This window comes from Pleurodeles waltl, chromosome 2_2 (genome assembly GCF_031143425.1).
Source record: "Pleurodeles waltl isolate 20211129_DDA chromosome 2_2, aPleWal1.hap1.20221129, whole genome shotgun sequence".
In the NCBI taxonomy this organism is placed as follows: Eukaryota; Metazoa; Chordata; class Amphibia; order Caudata; family Salamandridae; genus Pleurodeles; species Pleurodeles waltl.
Window position 1 is genome coordinate 651,144,271 of NC_090439.1, and position 22,470 is coordinate 651,166,740.

Here is a 22,470-nt window from a genome sequence, read left to right on the forward strand (position 1 = left end):
CCCTGTGAAGGTCTTAAGGGCAGTACTGCAGCAAGGATGGTCTGCTGGTTCTTGAGAATAGCAGCCACATCACGATGGTAGGCATCCAGGTCGGCCCTGAGGGAGTCATGATTGCATTTGTGCATGCAGTGGAAAGTTTGGGGTGCGAGGTGTTGTGGCAACTCCCTTACTGCAGTGGTGAATTCCTTGACAGTTTCTTGTAGTCCTTGCAGTATGGATGTTAGGGCTTGCATAGCTGCTGCCTGATCTGCAGATGACATCATGCACAAACGCACCCCCTCAAGGCTGGCTGCCATAGTTTGCATCCCCACCCACACCTCCTTGGCCAGCTCCCGCTGTACTCCAACTACAGTTCTCTCAAAGCTGGTGCCAGTGTCGTCTGAGTCCTCAGCTGTATTGGAGCTGGCAGGTCTTACAATTGGGGTGGTGGGTGGATCCTCTGCGATGGCTGCTTGTTCTGTGCTCCTCCTTGTGACTGAAGGTGGGGCCTCGAGGGTTTCAAGGACCTTTTGGATAGTCTCCTGGGGAATGTTTATCGGCTCGTCATCCATGTCATCAGGGAAATCTGGGACAGGCATATCGGCAGGAGATCCATCTTCCTCTGCAAGGAAACAGGGTACAATTAGTGTGTCTGTTTTTGTGGCAATTTTGATGTGACGTGCCTGCCTTTTGATGAATTCACTTTGTGATCTTGTTTTGTGTTAATTTCTCCAGTCCTTCAGATGGTCATTCTTCCAGGCCTATGGCCCACCTGTGTGTCACATGTTTGTTATTGAGTTATCAGACTTGTCAGCCTCATCGCCTCTAGGTGTTGATTTATGCCAAATAGAGAATTGCCACCTTCTTTTCCTACTCAACCCTCCGTGTACATCCATTCTCATGGTGAGACCTTTCACTGGCTGTTGGTGTACTGATGGCCCTGGCAGCACACTTAACAATCTGGACCTGCCCCAATCTCTGATCTTTCACATCCACTTAAATGTAATTGACATGTGGCATATCCTATTCATGGCAATGTTATGATCCGATATGGATGTTGACATTGTTAATGTGTCCTGCTGATGTTGGGGAATGTGTGTTACATTGGATTGCCCTGATTATCGTATCAGTGTCCTATTTCATCCTCTGACTGTGCAGGTGTATTTCAGTGACCAGTTACATGTGTCCCCTCCTCAATGCTGTTGTCTGAGCAGTATGACATTTGGGATGTTGCCTTGTTACCCAGGCTCAGGATGGACCCTGACATATGCAGCATGGGTGTGTCCTTAGCGCTGTGTAGCTCCTATTGTTGTTTACATTGGCTGATGTTTGCGACAACTATGGGCATTGACATTTGAGAGTACTGGGGCCTTTGTCTTGTTTCTGGGGATTGTTGCAGTTGTCATCCTCACCCCCTAATTTAGGTGTGTATGATCCATGGGGAGGTTACTGCCACTGGCTACTTGAGCTGCACACAGAGCCGAGGAGGTATTGGCAACTGTTGTCACAGTTACATTCCAGTTGTCGGTATGGCTAGAGTATTGCTAATAGGGCCCTAGTTAATGTAGGGGGTATGTTGGCTGACGTGTGCCGGGATGTCAGTTTGACGTAGTGGCCTTCCCTCCTTGTGAGGCTTTCCCTTTGCTCCATCGTTGGCATGACAGCATGCCCCCATGGGACTGTTGTTGGTGTTGTGTAATGGTGTGCCCCAGGTCTTCTCAGAACGGGCCATGCCCCCCTGCTGTGCCCCTTTACCCATGCCACTCCATGTATTAGATGACTTCCATGCATTTAGTGGTCGGTATCCCCCCCGGTTGTAGATGACATTATTGCATTTTAATTCCCCATGCGACTTACCCTGCATGTGCGTTGTCTCCTGGTAGTCTGCGCTGTCCTGTCCTTGAATCCCTGTGATGATCTCCTCAGGGATGACGGCTGTGACCATCTCCTCCATGTGGTCCAGGGCCTCCTGGTGTGCTGGACTCCCACCTCCAGTCTGCAGTGCTGCCTTCCTGTTCCTGGCCATCTTTTTGTTGGTCCTGCGCTTGGACCCACAGTCATTTCCGCTGCGTTAACGTTGTTTTCCTTTACGACTTGATGCCACAGTGTGCGTCAGAAATAATGACTCCCACCTGTTGTTTGCGCCGCCGTGCGTCAAAGTATAAATATGACGCCTGCACGGCGCACCAAAATGGCATTAGCCGGCGGTAATATTTTTGACGCAAAACTGCGCCGGCGCAGTTTTGCATCAAAAAGTATAAATATGGGCCCAAGTCACTTTTTCAGAGATTTTCTGCAGTGTGACGAACCTGCAAGTCAGACACGGTTGCGGTTGAGGCAAGCATGCTAGAGTTGCTGCGGTGGGTCAGTCCCTCTATGGAGCTTTTTCTAAAAAGTTTTCCAAACTTCTCCAAACTTCACTCTCCCGATTTTAGTCCATGGAGGCCATTCACTGCAGTGAGGGAAAATAAAATTTGGCTATTTTACCTCACCAGGGCTTATAAAACTAGTTTTATAAGGTCCCTTCTTATAGTTACATGGCACCCAGCCCTAGGGGCACATAGGGCACAGCTTAGGGGTGACCTATATGTAAAAGTAAGGTAGTTTAAGACTTTGGAAGTACTTTTAATTCAAAAGTCAAATTTGCATATAACTTTAGTTTAAAAGCAGTCAGCAAGGCAGGCCTGCCTTTAAAATGACACTGGGCACCTCAGCAGTGCACTATATATGAGGGGCTTATAGGTAGGTTAATACTGTCAATTATAATTAGCCTAATTTGCATTTCCACTTTACACAGAACACTTGCCCTGGGACTGGTAAGCAGTACCCAGTGCACACCCAACAGTCAGTAACCACCAGTATCTGTCCAGAAAGTTTGGGGGTGACCGGGGCAAAAAGGAAGACTTTCCTACACACCCCAGAGATCTTGAGACCAGGGCAAGGAGGAAGGAAATTCCAGAACCCTCTGTGTGGAGGGGGGAGAAACACCAGAGGTTTCTTTCACTTCAAAGCTGGCACCAGACAAAAATAGTAGACCCTCAGACCAGCTCTGTAGTACATTCTTGGTCCTGTGGAAGGCTTCAGAAGGCCTGTCTTGTTTCTCAGTGGATTGCCCTGCTGCTTGAGGCATGCCTTGTTTCTCAGAGGACTGTCTGGCTGAGACCTACATTTTTCTTTAGAAGACTGTCCTGCTGTTTGAGGCCTGCCTTGCTCTTCAGAGGACTGCCCCGATGCTTGGTGCCTGCTTTGATGCTTGAAGGAGAGTGGACCACATCCTTGAATCCAGGATTAGTGTGTGACCCCAGGGGTTAGTTCACTGACCTCCTGTTCTGAGCTACAGGGACATAACAAACTCCTGAGGCCTCACTGCAACTGCCCTACTGACCTGCTGTAACCGGCCCTGCCTGGACCAGGACCTGCAGCTGGGTCTTCATGAGCCCTGCTGGCCTCAGCTCAAGTAAGTTACCGAGCCCCTAGAGGTGCCTCCCCAGGTCCTAGACCCTCGGCTGGCATCTGTTAAGCTCCTCCTATCAAATCCTTTATTAATGAACTTGCGTGCCAGACTTTGACAAGGTATCTTTTTCAATGTGACTAACCTGGTCCCTGTAACCCAGTTTCTCACAATAAATAACAACATCATCCAAGTTAAACCTTTCTAAACTTGAGATTCCCTTTATTCTCAATTCCACATGCTCCATCCCTGTGCAAGACTGGTCCAAGTCCTTCACATTACAGCTGTTGACAAAATATTGAGAGCAACAATATCATGTCACAAGTAGATCTTGTAAAAAATATGGTATACACAAATATTGAGTTTACAAACTTCCAAAATATTGTGTCAAAAATATCGAAGAACAGATTATCACCCAAAAAAAGTAAGCATATCAAAAGTGTAATGCCAATAACATTATAAGTAATTTATTCATAATATTAAAGTAGAAAATGACAATATAATTAATGTACATAAAATATACAGATACGTATAGATAGATAATTTAATGTTTAAAATGATGCATATATAGTTAACATGTACAGTACATACCCAAAACATATATATATAACCTAATAAAAAGGTAAAGTCAATGTAAAAATATTATAATTAATATTGTGAAGTACAATTTTTTTACTGAATAAGTAAAATATGTAAATATTAATAGTTAAACAATAGAACTAATTGCAATAATATTATTGACAGTAAATTACAAATTAAAACTAACAAACCCATATTAAAAATACCATATCACAAGTAAATAAAGAATACATTTATTTTTTTTAAAGTAGAAGTTACAAAAGGCATATTTTAAAGACAAAATAATGCAGACATTACAGAAAAAAGCACAATATGAAAATATAGCAGCAATCTACAATAAACGACACTAGGAAGTTTGGAGCAGGCATTTTATCTACTTTAACTCCAATTGAAGCAAATGTAGGCAAACTATTGGCGTTTAGAGGGATTAGATTTACTATTCCGCTTTTTAATTAAACAAACGCTGGGAAAGAGTTGGCCCTTCAAGTCATTAAATTTACTATTACCACTCCACCATAATCAAAAGCAGGGAAGTGTTGGGCTTTGGAGGGATTATGTTTACTGTTCTCACTTCAATATGAGCAAAAGTAGGGCAAATGTAGAACTTTGGAAGGGACGAGTGTTGGACTTTGAAGGAGTTACTACCCCCACTCCAACTTAAGCAAAAGCAGGGAAAGTAGAGGGGTTTAAGGGGGTTCAATTTACTATTCCTACTCCAATATAAAAAAAAAGTAGGGAAAGTGCTAAACTTTGAAGAGGTTGGATTTACTACTTCAATTCTAATGTAAACAACAGTAGGGAAAATGTTAAGTGATTAGATGTTCTGTTTTCACTCCAACATAAGCAAAAACAGGGAAAGTAGTTGTCTCTGGTGGCATTATATTTATTATTTCCAATCCAATTTAAGCAACAGTAGAGTAAGAGCTGTACTTTGAAGGGGTTAGATTTACTATTCCCACTCCAATCTAAAAAAACAGTAGGGGGACTGTTGAATGTTAGGAGAGTTAGATTTACTATTCCCACTCCAATCTAAGGAACAGCAGAAAATTGTTTTGGATTTGTTGTGCTTACTTAACAAAAAAAAAGACTCAGGAAAAGTGTTGGACTTTGAAAGGGTTTTGTTTACTATTGCCACTCCAATGTAAACAACAGTAGGGAAGCTGTGTTCCTTTGGAGGGGTTAGTTTTGCAACCCCCTTCTTATCCAATACAGTAGGGAAATTTTTGTTCCATAGAGGGGTTAAATTCACAATTCCCACCCATCGTAAGCAAATGCAGGGAAACTGTTGTACTTACAAAGGGTTACATGTCGTATCTCAAATTCTAACCATGGTTAAACAGTCATTTAAGTACCTAACAACATATAATCATTACAAAATATATTTGAAAAATATATAAAGAACAAATATAAATACAATGAAAAGTAAAAAAAATAAATCATAGAAGAATAATGTAAGAAATGAAAATAAATTAAAAAAACATGCACTTTTCTCCTTACTACCCAAAACAACTGCAACTCCCACAAAAAATTATAGTAAATTGTAAATAAAACAATAATAACATTACAATACTAATTACATAAAAAATATAAATTAAGAACAAAGAATACACTAAACCACATGTACTTAATTGCACTAATTAATCAATCATTTGGAAAACAACCAATACTATGCATAAACAATCAAAAATAACTACAGGGGGTATGCAGACCTTTGTGTGGAGGCAGGACACTGCCTACGTGTAAGTAGGATTGTGCCCAGCTCTGACCTGCCAGTGATGGTGCAGCCAGGCACACCTACGTCTTCCATTGTTTGTGGCTGTCTAACTAAAATATGTTTTATACTTAAAAGATATGTGTAAGCTTTATTTTATTTTGGTTTACTATGCATGAGTATATTGGAGAAAAATGTATAGCTCAGTTGATATGTCCAGGTGCAATGTTTACTTTCCAATAGAATATACTTTCGGTTGGAATATGAATTTGGTTTATAAAACTCAACTGAGTCGTTAGAAAATAGTAATATGCAATAAATCAAAAATTCTGAACCATGAAAATGCATTAAAATTTATCATAAATTAACTTTCATAATTAATTAGATGTCTTAGAACCTAAAATTAGTTATGGTAATATAATACATTTGAGAATTAGTTAATACTGCTAATAATTACATATGTTAAAGCCTGACATCAGTCATAATTTCTTAAATAATCAGATGCCTTAGAATCCATCATATGTTAATATTTGTAAACGTTAAGCTCATTTACCGTCTAGTTGGAGATAACATTCAGAAAATGCTAAAATGTTTTGTCTGTTATGTTAGCTTACGCACTGCTCTACTGATGTTAAATTTATTACCTTCCTATCTGAACTTCTTATTCAATTCAGAGACCTTGAGATAAACGTGCCTGCAGTAGTACTTGATGGTTCGTTCTAGTTCTGCCACAGTGAAGAGTCAGTACCTTTTTGATTCCACGGTCCGCTTTGGTGGGTTTTTGATGTACTGTTATCTGTGCCTGGTGCATTTAATATGTTTATGGCCGTCTGCCTTTTGAAATTATTATAGGTAAATCGACTGCCGTAGTCTAATGTAATGCCCCAATTAATAACCATTAATCTTCATTGTGGAACACCCTTAAGACTATGGGCCAGATGTACGATGCGATTTTGCTTTCGCAAAGTGCAAAAATCACCATTTGTGACTGCAAAATGGCCTTGTATAATTTGCCATCCCTATGTTGCGAGTTGGTATCCTGTTACTGACTTTTAAAATAGGATTGCGACTCAGAATTGGGAAGAGGTGTTCCAAAGATGTCTCTTCCTAATTGTGACTTCCAGGCCCATGTATGATTGTTTTCTGACCATGATTGTGGTTGCAAAACACTCACAGTTAACACTAATTTTTAATTGGTGCTAACCCACTCGCAAACAGCAAGGGGTCCCCATGGGATCCCTTCCCCTTCGTGAATGGTAGCGAAAATGTTTTTTCAGAGCAGGCAGTGGTCCCATGGACCACTGCTTATTCTGAAAAAATTGAAAGAAAAATTTCATTTTTATTTTTGAAATGTAGCCCATGTTCTTTGAAGGAAAATGGGCAGAATTAAAAAAAAACTGCTTTACTGAAAAAATCAGTCACAGACATGGTGGTCTGCTGTCCCCAGCAGGCCACCATCCTGTGAGTGTGGCCAGTCCCAAATTGGTCCCAAATTGTAACCTGCCTCATGAATATTAATGAAGCAGGTCCCTTGCAACCCATTTGGGAATTGCAAATATTGTGTTAAACACAGGTGCACATTTTGTTTTGTGACTTGCAATTTGCGATACGCAAACAAATCTCAAATTGTGAATTGCAAAACAAAAGGTCATATATCTGTTCCTATATTTTTTTATTTTAAATACACTCCCTTACTTCCAGGATGCTAGGATGACTCCAGGATGTCTTGCATGGCAATTCTTTCTTTGCATAGTCTAACTGTTTAAAATTGAGTAACTGGCTGAACGGGGTGAAACCCTACTCAAACAGCAACAATAAGTCTTGTCAGGGTGAAACACAAGCAAACTCCAAACATTAATAAAGTGAAAACACAAGAAAAGAAAAACACCACACCTATTTAAAAACCAAGCAAAATGTAATAAATTATTTGATAGCAAATTGACACAAATTCAATCTGTCGAACAGGAGACATCCTATTTTAAAGTTTTATGTAAATATGGTGCCTAGAAGTACAAAGGGCCAACTTGGGTTATCTAGTCACGCTGGACCGGGACAAATTCACAAGTTCAGGCCGACCGCAATGGAGCATGGCTGGATACAGGGGCCCGTTAGGCCCGCTAAACAAAGTTCCTTAAATCCTGGTTTGCAGAGCACTGCAAGATACCACATGGAGGATGCATCATGCAGCAGCTGTTCCGAGGGAGCTGCAAGGCTAAGATTCAAAGTCTGGCATCGCCATTGAGAATACCATCAAAGTAAGGTTTGTGATGTGAAGTCCTGTGTCAAAGATGCATCACGCACTGCCAGTTCTCAAAAAGCTGCGGGGCTGCAAAGAGGAGTCCTGAGTTGTCAAGGATGTAGTTTATAAGGGGTTTGTGATGCTCAGCTCTGTGAGAAGGACACATTGTGAAGCAGCGGTTCAGAGGAGACTGCGGCTGTAATGCAAGGTTCGGCATTGGGGATGTGTCACTCTGCAGTGGTTCCAATGAAGTTGTCTGGCCATGGGCAGCAGGGTCAAGACTGATTTTCGTATGGCTGGGTCCAAACTGGGGTGGCATGGTGAACAAAAAACAAATGCAAAAAAAACAAATGAATTTTTCAGCATTCCGTCCAATGTCTATTCTTTTTGCTAATATAATGGGTACACCACATAGCTAGCCTTGAGGTTAGCGAGAAAAGAGAGGCAAACTGCCTCAACACTTGGTAGCAGTCCATCTGTTGCTCTAGGGTCAGGGTGGGGGAAAATTTGAAACCCTACACCTACCCATTTTGCCCCTTAGGAGGAGGAGGTTGGGGAAAGGTTTACTCTTCTCCTCCACTCCATCATTCATGGGCAGGAGCATGGTAACCTCAGATCTGTCAATGTGGATTGAAGTTTTTAAAATGCAGGAGTCCAAGTGGTTCCTGTGGGTCTTGAAGTCTACAAGGTAGGTGACCTTCCCCTTGCTCTTTTACCTCATAGGGCCCATGCCATCAGCCTTGCAGAACCCGGGCTCCACAGGCTCCATCAACCAATCTAAGTCTTGACCAGAGTGGCCTTATGGTCATACCAGAGCTCCATAACCCCCTTGGCTGGTTTCCAGATTCTCCTTTGCCTTCTTCCAGAAGCGCTTCATCTGGAGAGGAGAGACAGCATGTAGCTGACAATATCCAGTGGGGCTTTCATGGGAGATTGCTCCCAGCCCTCTTTTACCAGGCTGCGCTGTCCTTGACAGGGTAATCGTACGGAGGTTCAAAGTGGCCTAATCCAACCCCCTTCTGTTGTACCTCCCTGTAGGAAAATAACAGGCATGGCAAGAGGACATCTCACTTTTGCCAAAAGGGCTCAGATAGGCCCATTACAATGCTTTCCAGTGTATTGTTAATTCTTTACCCAAGCTCACTGGCCTGGAGGTGATAGTGTATGTTATCTTACACTCATCCTACGTGGACTTCATGTATGCTGACATGAAGGCTGTACCTTCATCAAATACTACCTCTTTGGGGAGCCCTACTAAATATACCCCCCAGGGCTTTGACCACAGTGGGTGCAATCACTGTCCTCAGAGGCAATGACTCCGGGTATTGGGTTGCATGGTCCCCTAAGACCAGGATGAACCTGTGTCATGTTTTGTTGCCCAGGGCTAACTTCATGTATGCTGACATGAAGTTTGTACCTCCGTCAGATAATACCTCTTTGGGGAACCCTACTAAATATGCCCACCAGTGATTTGGCCACAGCGGATGCAGTCACTGTCCTCAGAGGCAATGACTCCAGGTACCGGGTTACATGGTCCATCAAGACCAGGATGAACCTGTGAAATGTTTTATTGCCCAGTGCTAACTCGGGTTCCAGTAACCCAACAATTTCAATGCCCACTCTTTCAAAGTGGGTGCCAATGGCTTGAAGGGGAACCAAGGAAACCTTTTGCTACTCTGCCAACTTCCCACTCGCCTGGCAGGTAGGGCATAATCTGCTGAATGCATCTGAGGTCACTTTTATCCAGGGCGAATAAAAGTCGATGGCAAGCCTGCCAAAGGACTTGTTCTGTCCTATGTGGCCTGCCAGGGGAACATCATGAGCCATCTCACGTAGGAATGTTGTGTAGTACTGAGGAACCACCAACAAACTGGTAGCACCAGGCTCAGGAACCATGGACTCGCTTTATAGGAGGCCATTCTCCCAGTAAATCAGGTGACTACCAGATATGTCACCAGATACCTGGACCCCAGCCTTCCGCCGGAGATACTCCAGGGTAGGGCAATCCTTCTCAGCTCTGCAGACCTCCTCTCTGGTGAGACCTCCTTCCTACTGTCAACTGGCCAGTACAGGTAGGTGTCCTGGGCGACAATGTCCTCCCCTGTAGGTTCGGGGGTTTTGACATCAGGCTCTGCCTCCTCCGGGACAGTAAGAGTTTCTAGAGGGGGTTTCCCATACCTCTAGCCCTTCCTCATTTTGACAGGTACCTGGGCCATTTTCCCAGGCTCCAGGTCCTCCTGACTACCCTGTTGGGCTACCATGGACCATGTGTTCAGGCACACCCACTTAGGCTGAAAGGGATTTGTTGTCCCAGAACTTAACTGCAACAAAACAATATGCGGTATCCCCCATCTAACAATAGTCAGTGTTTACCACTCAGGAGAAAAATCATGCTCTTTTTTATATATAACCCTTACCCACTCTAGCAGTGGCATGCTTCATTATCGGGTTTACCCTGGCTCCTAAAAGCCAGGGTGGGCTCAACCGTATTCCAGGGAACTCTCTGTATAACATGCTGACCTGGGGACCTAAGTGTGATAAAAATGTGTCACCCACACACAGGTATCCCTTTATTTATGGGGTAAATGGACACAAACAACTAAAATCAATATTAAGGGTCTATGAAGGATATTAGTGGCCTATGACCCTTTCTATGTTGACATATTTCTGCCATACTCTATGTCCAAATAATGGTCCAGGGCATACATCAGGACGGGTTCCAAATGCTGTCCCGTTCTCCAGTCACAACTTGTGAATTGCTTTTCAAAGTCACATGCAACTTATTAGCCATGCAAGGTGAGCACTATACTCACCTGAACAATGTATGGTTCCCAAATCACTAACAAGTGGTACCAGCAAGGGTATACATCAGACCCCAAAGTGGTGCGGGATGAGGTTTTTCCCTGTAGATACACAGTTATCAAGAGTCCGCAAACCGCCCATATACCTACTAGGTCCCACATCATCTGGCTCTTCATGGGCATGGGTATACCCTTGCAGGTACCACTAGTCAGCGCATGCCTAAGAAGTTGCATGTGGCTGTGAAAAGTAATTCACCAGTTGTTACCGGAGTTCGTGACACCATTTTGAACCCATCCTGATGAATATCCCGGACCATTATTTAGTCATAGAGTACGGAAGAAACATGTTGATGTGGAAAGAGTCACCGGATGACTAATATCCTTCATTGGCCCTTGTTATTGATTTTAGTTTGCATCTATCCACCCTGCTAATAGAGGGATATCTGGGTGTGGATGGGACACTTTTATTACACTTAGTTTCCCCCAATCACCACAATATACAAAGCGCTCTCTTAAATACAGTTGAGCCCACTCTGGCTTTTAGAAGCCAGGGTGATATAGCATGCCCCTGATAGAGTGGGTGAGGGTTATATAGAAAAATAGCATAAATTTAATCCTGAATGGTAAACACTGACCTCCCAGGGGAGGTGCCCAGAGCTCCTCCAGTGTGTCCCAGACCTCTGCCATCTTGGAAACAGAGGTGTTGGGGGCACACTGAACTGCTCTGAGTGGCCAGTGCCAGCAGGTGATGTCAGAGGCTCCTTCTGATAGGCTCTTACCTCTCTTGGTAGCCAATCCTCCTAACTTGGTAGCCAAACCTCCTTTTCTGGCTATTTAGGGTCTCTGCTTTGGGGGATTCTTCAGATAACGAATACAAGAGCTCACCAGAGTTCCTCTGCATCTCCTTCTTCACCTTCTACCAAGGATCGACCGCTGACTGCTCCAGGACACCTGCAAAACTGCAACAAAGTAGGAAGACGACTACCAGAAACATAGTAGCGCCTAATCCTGCCGGCTTTCTCGACTGTTTCCAGGTGGTGCATGCTCTGGGGGTAGCCTGCCTTCACCCTGCACCAGAAGCTCTGAAGAAATCTCCCGTGGGTTGACGGAATCTTCCCCCTGCTAACGCAGGCACCAAAAGACTGCATCACTGGTCCTCTGGGTCCCCTCTCATCCTGACGAGCGTGGTCCCTGGAACACAGCAACTCCGTCCAAGTGACTCCCACAGTCCAGTGACTCTTCAGTCCAAGATTTGGTGGAGGTAAGTCCTTGCCTCCCCACGCTAGACTGTAAAGCTGTGTACCACGTGATTTGCAGCTGCTCCGTCTCCTGTGCACTCTTCTAGGATTTCCTTTGTGCACAGCCTAGACTGGGTCCCCAGCACTCTGTCCTGCAGTGCACAACCTTCTGAGTTGTCCTCTGACGTCATGGGACCCCCTTTTGTAACTTTGCATGGACTCCAGTTCACTCTTCTTCTAACTGCCTGTTGGGGTACTTTTGTGGGTGCTGCCTGCTTCTGTGAGGGCTCTCTGAGTTGCTGAGTTCCCTTTTCTGTCTCCTCCTCCAAAAGGCGACATCCTGGTCCTTCCTGGTCCTCAGCAGCACCCAAAAACCTCTACAGCAACCCTTGCAGCTAGCAAGGCTTGTTTGCAGTATTTCTGCATGGGAACACCTCTGCAAGCTTCATCACGATGTGTGACATCTATCTTCCAAAGGAGAAGTTCCTAGTCCTCTTCTTTCTTGCAGAACTCGATGCTTCTTCCATCCAGAGGCAGCTTCCTTGCACCTTCATCTGGGGTTTCCTGGGCTCCTGACCCCCCTGAACACTGTTGCGACTATTGGACTTGGTCCCCTTGCCTTGCAGGTCCTCAGGTCTGGAAATCCGCTGTCAGTGCACTGCTGGTGTTTGTTCTTCCTGCAGAATCCCCCTATCACGACTATTGTGCTCTCTGGGGGTAGTAGGTGCACTTTACTCCTACTTTTCTGGGTCTTGGGGTGGGGTATTTTGGTAACCCTCACTGTTTTCTTATAGTCCCAGCGACCCTCTACAAGCTCACATAAGTCTGGGGTCCAATCGTGATTCGCATTCCACTTTTGGAGTATATGGTTTGTGTTGCCCCAAAATCTATGCTTACCTATTGCAACCTATTGTAATTCTACACTGTTTGCATTACTTTTCTTGCTCTTACTTACCTAATTTTGGTTTGTGTACATATAACTTGTGTATAGTGCTTACCTTCTTACTGAGGGTACTCACTGAGATACTTTTGGCATATTGTCATAAAAATAAAGTACCTTTATTTTTAGTAACTCTGTGTATTGTGTTTTCTTATGATATTGTGCATATGATATAAGTGGTATAGTAGGAGCTTTGCATGTCTCCTAGTTCAGCCTAAGCTGCTTTGCCATAGCTACCTTTTATCAGCCTAAGCTGCTAGAAACACCTCTTCTACACTAATAAGGGATAACTGGACCTGGCACAAGGTGTAAGTACCTTTGGTACCCACTACAAGCCAGGCCAGCCTCCTACAGTAATACACTATCCAGCCCTGGTGCCTGCCCACCAGTGGGGGGCAATGTCCTCATAGGGCACTTGGCATCACCCTTGAAGTGTTCAGTCTTATGACACTCAAAGCACTTAAGTGTGAACTTCCCTGAGCACCTGTTATCAGGAAACCCATTTTTCTTTTGATCAGGTGGGAATTGGAAATCCTACCCTATAAAACTGCTTTGAAGACCTTTACAGAACTCCTTGTTTTTATTTTTAACTGTTGCCACAATTAAGGTGTCTCCCCCCCCCAGTACCTTCTTGTGGACCCTGGTGTTGAGCCAGCGGTTTGCCTCCTTAGCAAGCTCCTTGGGGTCAGTAAACATACTATTAATCAGGTGCTGGCACAGTTCTGTAAAATGAAGACTGACGTGTTCTCTTGCCTCAATTTTTACAGCCTTTGGTAATCTTTCACTTCACTGACCTTCACACAACCATACAGTGCCTTGCAAAAGGAATCCATACAATTCACCCAGGATGAATGCTACTGCTTCTTGCTGTCCCTAAACTTCTGCCTGTACTTTTCTGGGGTGATGCCATTCTTCCTGATGAGGGTGTCCTTTAAAGGGATGTACTGAGGACATCCTTATCCTGTCCCCCTTTACTAGGACCAGAAAGGCATCCATTCCTTCATTAGGTATGTGCCTCCAGAGACTAACCCCAATCTTCAAGTTAGGCTCCAGATCCTTGGAAATATCGACTCTGATGTCTCTAGAGGGCACTGCGGGTAGGCTGCCACTATTACTTCTGGACTCTGCCTGCTTGGCACTGATATCCAGCTCTCTGACACTTAGATCACAGGCCATTCTCCTTTTAATTCCATGGACAGTTTCTCCCTTGCCAAGTCTCTCTCAACCTCAGCCTTTCTCTTCTCTACTTCCATTTGTAATTTGGCAAGATGCAGCTTGAGTTCCCTCTTGGCCTTTCTGTCCTCCAGCTTCTCTGAGGACAGACCATGGGAAGGCACACTGCTCCCCCCCTCTGGATGCTTCAACACAAGACAGGTGCCTAGGTCCTCCTCTTGCTCCTCTATATTATCCTCTCCTTCCTGACCCTCTTTGTCAGTGGTAGATGAATTCCACCAAGGCCCTCAGAGCCTTGTAGCACTCCAGCTTCCTGGTGTTGCTCTTGACTGGAAGTTCCCTCGTCTTACAGACCTCTTTGGGCTCAGCCACAGTGTAGGTATCCAAGTTGGCCAGCTAAATCGCCATTGTTACTGAAGAGAAAAGATGGTAGCAGTGGCCTAATATATGTCACCCTTCCCTTAGGTAGGCAGAATAGGTCAAAATCTTTCAACAGACTGCTTGACAGGTGGAGACACTATGCTACCAGATTAGTGCCATAACGTGTCAGAGAAGATTCCACATCAGCATGAACGCAAAGCACAGGCAAAGCAGATCAAATTGTCCCAAAACAGTAAATGACCATCCAGTAAGTCCGGTTAACATGCAAGTCCAGTAGTAAGGTTGAGATGTTTATTCCTTAAAGAGCAGGCAGCAGACACGTGTTTCATCTTTAACTACTTGTTCAGGGCTGCAAGGATACAACAATGTACAACATACGTAAACAAGAATTGGTTAAAAGCCTTCAAGCCACACCAAATACCCCAAACCCCAATACCGAAATTAGTACCCAAGAATGTGAGCAGCTAATAATGATAAGAGATCAAAAACAAAAACAAAAATATAAACTTAAAAAGTGCATTGAATGTTGTAGAACTAAAGGAAAGAAAACGTCCACCAGACAAACACCCGTTGTGACTCAGACTATTTGGCTGAGTGGTAAAGACAAAAAATGTGCCACATAGGTTGTTACCTATATGTGAAGTATTGAGGAGCACCAAGCGTACCCGAGGTACAGGATAATGTAAACTAGGCAATGTCTGCAGTGTGTCTACAGCAAAAACAGAGCCAAAATTCTGGCTTCCATGTATGCATCAATTCTGAGAGGTAACAATCAGGGGGCGAGAACAAATAATAAGGTCATCTTGAGCATATTCATGGAGTATGAAAACTGTGCCCAATAAACACAGAGCCCAAACATGATTTAATTTGAGCAGTGTACCTGGCAGACAACGTGAGTAGCCCTAAATGAGAAGTGAAAATAATTTTTTTGTCGGAAAGCCTTGATAAGCCCCCCAAGTTCTGTTAAAGCAGTAAGAATGCGTCAATAGTATCTTACATGGAGGGTACACAAGAAAAATAACAAAAATTCAACAATTCAAAAGAAGGCACAGTTGTCTTAACATCTGCAATATGTGGTAGTAATCAGGCAGTACAGGCATGACCGACCGCACCAGGTGAAACGCCTAAACGACTAGTGCCATGGCAATAGAAAACTGACTTGGATAACCGGAGTTTATCCATAAGAGATAAATGTCAGGCACCATATTGGAATTACTCAACTAAATCCCATGTACCTATTAGCACTAAAGTTAAGTGAAGGGTGGCATAACACTGATACCTAAATAATAATGAAGTGCCCAATGTTTGGTTACAAATCATCAGTTAAGCTCTAGACTCATTTTAAGTCTGTACGTTAGTATGTAGTAGCCACAAATCAATTGCCTAGCATTTTCCTACTTGAGGTCAATAGGAATCCCTCAGCAAGGGCTCCTATTGACCTGAGTTTAATCCATTCCTGCTGCAGGCACTAGGCCCAGCCACACTAGTGGCACAGCGTTTTTATCAACACAAGTGGGGTAATACTAAGTGGTAACAAGTTTGTAGATTCCTCCTGATTCTGAAAGTTTCCATCACTGAAATGAAAGGGAAATTTGTGATTTTAGGCAAAGTTTGAGGTTTAGAAAACATCACAGGATCCATATGAAGAACACCACAGTTTAACTCCCTGCGATGTCTTGTTTTCCAAATTATCTGGGTCTGATAGTTATCTCCAGGTGGTGGCCTACCCAAACACAAAAAGTACAGCCATTCACCATGGCATGTGGTAAGATATTGGGATTCAGCCCCACTCTCCTGCCCTATATGGAAAAGCAAAACCCTAAAGAATCAACTGTCCTCTCTGTTGCCTGTGGGATGGGATGTTATAGTCCCCAGGAGAGCAGAAAGACTGTTGATGCTTCAAGGTGAGGCTGGGGCCTGATGTTAGGATGGGCCAGACCCCCCCATTATTATTATTATTTTTTTTAAAAGCTCTGTCATCCACTGAGATTTCTGCCTCTGGGTTTAAATTGGGGTCAAACTATTTTTCTGCCCTTGTGGAGGCCAAAATACTGGTTTGTCCCCTTTGGCGTGGAGCTGTGGCTATTGCCAGAGTGCAATGCCTGTACTCCTTTACTTTGCCCTAAATGCAAAATGCCTGGTGCCTAGTAGGCTTTCTACCCCCCAGACGGTTGGATTTGGGGTAATCACCCCATCTGCCCCCAGCAAGCATAAAGACTGTTCCATGTATATTGGATTGGGGCATGGCCATGCCCTGGTGGACAGTCACACCCCTATATTTTTATATGCGGAAAAATCCCTGGTGTCAAATGAGTTTTCTGTCCACCACAGGGGGTGAGATCAGGGGCAATTACCCCATCTGCTGATGGAAGGGGGCAGAAAGAATGTATTTTGGGGAGGGGGCATGACCATGACCTCATGGGCAGTCCCCACTACTATATTTTTTTAAAGGAAAAAAATCCCATGGTCTCGTGGGCTTGCTGCCCCCCCTCCCCGGTGGGGCAGATTGACGGCAATAGCTGGGGCAAAAAGGCTGCTATGAACAAATATGCTGGGGGAGCACAAGCCCTTGCCTATGGGGCTATTACCCCCATGTCTGGTGTCTCTGTTTGGCATTTGCTCTCCTGTGGCGGACCCCAGGCAGGGATCCACTGGGCAGAGGTACCATTGGAAAGGGGAGATTCTCCCTTTTCTAACAATACCTCTTCCATAAGAATCAGCGCTCGGGGCTGAAATATCCCCCTGAGCACTGATTCAATGAAAGTGAAATGAGACCTTTGGATTGTTTTACTTTCACTTTTGTATGCAATGACATTAGCGTGCTCTGAGTGCTGAACATCATTGCATACAAAAAAATTCTGAGGGTGGTTGGGAAACTCTTCTTGAGCAGTCCGAGCCTTGTTGGAAAAAAAAAAAAGCCTCTAGTGCAAAGCACCAGAGTGCCCTTTCTAATCCTTCCCCGTGTCAACACTCTCACCAAAGAGGTTACATTGTGCAATTGGTCCATGAAGACGCGTAAATTGTATCTGAAACATCAGCTATTGCTACAATGCAATATTTTTAGGGTCCAGAACACTGAACTGAACCATGCATTTATTTGCCTGTAGTCGAAGGTGTAAACTGAATGTCAACTTTCGCACTGTAACTTTTTTAAACCAAAGCTGGCTGCCTGGAATGACTGTTTGGAAATCTCATTAGTGCAGAAAAACATTGATGAGACAGTTTGGAGTGAATGTACATGATGTTTTTTTAAAGAGCCTGCTAAAGCAATCAGCTGGTTCTAAAAGCTGGCACATCATTCAATTAGCTGAATTACAGTGTTGATTTTAACACCATATACTGATAACGGCTATTTTTAGGTCTGGCTTGACTGCACAACTCTCGCCAGACGTAATGTGATCAAGTTAAAAAGAGAAAAAGGTTTTGGCTTCACTCACATGTTCGTAGCCAGAAGCACTGTTTTGATTGGGCAGAATTTGATTGCTTCTACATTAAAAAATTGCTTCCCATCCGCACAGCTTTGATTATTATGTTTATGTATTCAGCAGCCTGAGCCAGCAGCAGTATGGCTTCTTGAGCTTGTAGTTTCAGGGGCATACATGCAGTGGTGGCTGGTGACCTTTAAAAGTGGTGGGGTGTGATCTTTGTCTCAGATTCCAAAGAGCTTTTTTCTTGAAGGGTTCTCTCCCACTTTCCTGCATTAAGTTTACTGTCTCACTCTGACTCACTCTGTCTCACATGGTCTCACTAATTCACACAGTCTCACTCATTCTGCTCTGATACACTCTGCCTCACCCATTCACTGATTCTCATTCATTCTGAATTACTCAGTCTCACACACAGTAACACTCAGTTACACTCACTGTCATTCCCCCTCACTCACTCACATTCATTCTCACACATACTGGTCCTTAATGTCACTCATTCTCACTCACTCTGACTTATTTCTTCCCTGACTCTCCTTCACTTTAACTCACACACATAGTCACACAGACATGCTCAGAGTGCTAGAATTTCACCAGCTCTAAACAGTATCTCTGGTGGCTGATGTGGGCACTGTCATGCAGCTGTGTCATCAATCAAACAATATCACTAACTGCCTCAGTTTGGTGCTGGACCCAAAGCAGGTCTGCATTTTGTTTTTATTATACCAAGAGTGAATAATTATTCACTCGATACAATAAAAATGGACTACAAACAAAGGAGAGTGTAGTGTAGCTGTGGAGCCATAAAGGAGAACTGGTCCAGGGACACTTATCCATCAGAGCAATCCAACCACTCAATCATCCATTTTTTCACTCATCCATCCCCCTTTCATCCACCCATTCAATCATCCATCCTTTCGCTCATCCATCCACCCTTTTGGTCCATTTATCCATCCTTTCACTCAATCCATCATCCTCCCGTTAGCTCATCCATCTATCCACCTTTTCACTCAGCCATCCATCCTTACACCATCCATCCACCCATTTTCCCACCCATCCATCCATTCATTCATCCCTCCATTTACCCTTTCACTCAGCCATACATCCTTTCACTCACTCATCCATCTATCTATATATTCATCCAGCCATCAATTCACCTTTCACTCATCCATCCATTTATCCTTTCATCCAGACATCCTTTTGCCCTGCCATTCACTCATCCATCCATTGTTTTACTCATCCATCTTTACATGCATCCTTTCACTCATACATCCTTTCGCTCACCCAACCATCTTTTCTTTCCATCCATCTATCCACCCACCATTCCATTTACACTTCCACTCATCCATTCATCCATCCTTTCACTCATTCTACCATCCATCCTTTCTCTCATCATCCATCACCCCATCCTTTCTATCCGTCCATCTATCTGTCCATCCTCCCTTTCACTCATGCATCTTTCCTGCCTTTCACTCTTCCATTCTTATGTTCATCTTTTTACTCATTTAACCATGCATCTATCCATCCACCATTTCACCCATCCATCCATCCATCCACCCATTCTTCCTTTCACTCACTCACCCTCCCAAGTTCATTTTAAGCCTTTGTCTGCGGAGCTGCTGCTGTAGCTGCTAATGAAGGGGGGAATGATGATGCCGCTGATGCAGGCAGAATCTTAACTGAAACTGCACACTTACTTTTTAATCCACTAGAGCCATTGGAGTCTGCAGCTGGTTCCTTCCTTCTCTTGGGCCTCTACGGAGTGAAGCATGCTCAGCTCCATAAAGTTTTTTTTTCCAAAGTGAAAGATCATGCAGTACTAAACATGTGTTACTGTCAGGAGAGCAGCCCTCTGCATCCTTCCTACAGCCCAACCCTCTGTGATGGACAACAAAGTGTTGCCACCCACTCGCCCCTTGTTCTCATTCGACTGTCCCACTCCCAGCCATTGAAGAGAATGGAGTTTTGTAACTCCTCCATGGCCACTGTTTATATGCCCCAGATGCAACCGGACCACTTGCTTTCTAATTTAGCACTTCCTCTCCTGTGAGGTCACTGCTGATTCTTGTGCCTGCAGGTTGAAGAAAATCTCACCAGCTGATACTTGCTGTAAAGTTCACTGGAGTTCACCCAGGAGATACAGCACAATGTCTGGGAGCAGTGATTTATTTTCAGCTGCTCTGTGTTTATTTCCCTGTTCTTGCCTCTCCCCAGAGAGTGACAGAGCAATGCCCCTTTTGCTCATTAACACCAGTCGCCCCTGAATACATGACACTGTAATGCTGTTAAAGTGTCTAACTAGGTAATTTACTGTGTTTGTTTTTTCTCTGGCAACAGAACATACTCTCTCCCATTACATCATTAACTTTAGACTTCAGAGTGCAGTGTTGTGTTTGAGAGCAGAATGGGACTCCCAGGGCTACACAAATCTACGTTGATATTTAGGTCTGGTTTCTCAGTGCACTGTTGCCTAACCTTATGTGATCAACAAGAAGCAGCTTTCAGAGTACTACTAAGAGGGGATAGTCTCAATCCCCGAATTGTTTCCCCAAAATACAGGATTTCATTGGGTCAAATGTATGCACTTAAATGTTTCTATCGCACTTTCTGGCTTGTGTCAAAATGTATACTTGACAATGCAGGCCTGAGTTGGTTATGGGTTTTGGCCTGATCTGCTTATGATGCAATGTTATGATAAAGTTACTGGCCCAGATATATCTATTGTGAAAAGCATATGTTAAAATCAATAGGCATTTAAGTGTGGATTGTTATTACTTTATACAGATAGGCATTTTGATGCATGGAATCTCACAGATTTCTGCAGTAGACAATGGTTTTGGTGTTGGTTACTCCGTATGACAAACCATGGATATAGAATGTTTGCTCTGTGAGAATTCTTGTTAGGCCCTCTTAGGAGAAATATCATTCTACTTTGTCAAATGTAATCTTGTATACTATGTATTTTTATGACAATGCCTGATGGTTGCCTTGCAGGAAAGATTAAGCTCAGTTTCTGAGGCTTTCGATGGTCATTGTGAAAAACCAATTATACGAGCTGCAAGCCTAAATGACTCAGTAGGATACCATATTTCAGATGCCCTAGATCTGATCTTGTTTCATGATAATTTATGATAAATGCTGCAAGTGTGACATATTGATTGCAAAAAGCATATATTAATGTCAATAGGCATTTAACAGCAGATTGTTATTTCTTTGTATTACAACCTACTGAGAAGAAGTTTCTTACATGACATGTCCCACCATTAACATACACTGCACCCTGCCCATGGGGCTACCTCTTTCACTAAAGGATATATTTTTAAATTGTGAGTTCAGAGACCCCAAACTCCACATGGCTATCTGCTCCCAAAGGGAATCAACGTTTTAATCATATTTAAACGTAGCCCCCATGTTAACCTCTGAGTGAGATAGGCCTTGAAACAGTTAAAACAAAATTTAGCAGTATTTCACTATCAGGTCCCATAAAACACATTGGTATATGTCCACCTCAACCATACACTGCACCCTGCCCATGGGGCTACCTAGGACCTACGTTAAAGGTGTCTTACAATGTCAGAAAAGGGAAGGTTGAGGCCTGGCAAGAGGGTCCACTTGGCAAGTCGAATTTGCAGTTTAAAACTGCACACACAGACACTTCAGTGGCAGGTCTGAGACATGATTACAGAGCTGCGAATGTGGGTGGCACACCCAGTACTGCAGGCCCACTAGTAGCATTTGTTTTACAGGCCCTGGGCACCTCTAGTGCACTGTACTAGGGACTTACCAGTAAAATAAATATGCCAATCATGGAAAGCCAATTACATACACATTTTATATAGGAGCACTTGCACTTTAGCACTGGATAGCAATGGTAAATTGCCAGGAGTAACAAAAACAGCAAAAACAGAGTTCAGCACACATCAACAACCTGGGAAACAGAGGCAAAAAGTTAGGGGAGACCACACCAAGGATGCTAAGTCTAACACATGTCCCCCCCAGCTGAAAGTAGGGAGCAACTACCTAACCTCATGGGAGTTCTCTTCACTAAGGTGGAAGAATCTGGACACACCATCAGCATTGGCGTGCTCTGTGCCAAGGTGGTGTTCCACTGTAAAGTCCATCCCCTGTAGGGAAATGGACCACCTCAACAGTTTTGGATTCTCACCCCTCATCTCCATTAACCATCTGAGTGGCCTGTGGTGGGTCTAAACCCAGAAGTGAGACCCAAACAAGTAGGGTCTCAGCACCCAGACCACAACAAAAGCTTCACGCTCTATGGCACTCTACCTACGTGCAGTGGGAAGTAACCTCCTGCTAATGAAGGCTACAGGTTGGTTTAGGATACCTCTTTATTAAGCTGTGAGAGTACTGCTCCTATACCATGCTCTGAGGCGTCTGTTTGCACAACAAACTCCTTGGAGTCGTCAGGTGCATTCAGCACAGGTGCTGTGCACATGGCAGCTTTTAGGGCGTCAAAAGCAGTCTGGCAGGCCTCTGTCCAGATCAACTTCTTTGGTTGCTTCTTGGAAGTCAACTCAGTCAAGGGGGTAACA